Here is a 1,483-nt window from a genome sequence, read left to right as displayed (position 1 = left end):
ACAAGAAAGATAAGGAAATACACTACTTGACCAAATGCATGTGGACACCTGCTCATCAAACATCTCATTCCAAAATCATGGGCATTAATATGGAGTTGGTCTCCCCTTTGCTGCTACGACAGCCTCCACTCTTCTGGGAAGGCTTTCCACTTGATGATGGAACATTGCCGCGGGGACTTGCTTCCATTACTCCACACCGCTCTCGACAAACCATTTCTGTATGGACCTCGCTTTGTGCACAGGGCATTGTCATGCTGAAACAGGAAAGGACCTTCCCCAAACTGTTGCCACAAAGTTGGAATCACAGAATCGTCTAGAATGTCATTGTATGCTGTAGCGTCAAGATTTATCTTCACTGGAACTAAGGGACCTGAACCATGAAAAACAGCCCCTTACCATTATTTCAGCTTCACCAAACTTTACAGTTGGCACTTTTCATTGGGGCAGGTAGCGTTCAATCAATCAATCAATCAATTTTATTTTATATAGCCCTTCGTACATCAGCTAATATCTCGAAGTGCTGTACAGACACCCAGCCTAAAACCCCAAACAGCTAGTAATGCAGGTGTAGAAGGGTGGCCAGTCCTCTTCTGGCTGTGCCGGGTGGAGATTATACAGAACTATGCAAAGATGTTCAAAAATGTTCATAAGTGACAAGCATGGTCAAAAATAATCATGAATAATTTTCAGTTGCTTTTCATAGCCGATCATCAAGAGTTGAAAAACAACAGTCTGGGACAGGTGGCGGTTCATACCGCGAGGCAGAACAGCTGAAACTGGAATAGCAGCAAGGCCAGGCGGACTGGGGACAGCAAGGAGTCACCACGGGCGGCAGTCCGACGCATGGTCCTAGGGCAGGTCCTCCGAGAGAAAGAAAGAGAGAAGGAGAAAATTAGAGAGAGCCAAGATTTTCAAAATTTCCATAAATGACAAGCATGGTCAAATAATAATCAGGAATAAATCTCAGTTGGCTTTCATAGCCGATCATTAAGAGTTGAAAACAGCAGGTCTGGGACAGGTAGGGGTTCCTTAACGCAGGCAGAACAGTTGAAACTGGAATAGCAGCAAGGCCAGGCGGACTGGGACAGCAAGGAGTCCCACGGCCGGTAGTCCGACGTATGGTCCTAGGGCTCAGGTTCTCCGAGAGAAAAGAAAGAGAGAAGGAGAAAATTGAGAGAGCCAAGATTTTCAAAATGTTCATAAATGACAAGCATGGTCAAATAATAATCAGGAATAAATCTCAGTTGGCTTTTCATAGCCGATCATTAAGAGTTGAAAACAGCAGGTCTGGGACAGGTAGGGGTTCCGTAACCACAGGCAGAACAGTTGAAACTGGAATAGCAGCAAGGCCAGGCGGACTGGGGACAGCAAGGTGTCATCATGCCCGGTAGTCCTGACGTATGGTCCTAGGGCTCAGGTTCTCAGAGAGAAAGAGAGAACGAGAGAATTAGAGAGAGCATACTTAAATTCACACAGGAACACT

The sequence above is a fragment of the Salvelinus sp. IW2-2015 genome, linkage group LG18 (assembly GCF_002910315.2).
Source record: "Salvelinus sp. IW2-2015 linkage group LG18, ASM291031v2, whole genome shotgun sequence".
NCBI classification, from domain to species: Eukaryota; Metazoa; Chordata; class Actinopteri; order Salmoniformes; family Salmonidae; genus Salvelinus; species Salvelinus sp. IW2-2015.
The sequence above is the reverse complement of the archived record's forward strand: the minus strand, read 5'-3'. Positions refer to the sequence as shown.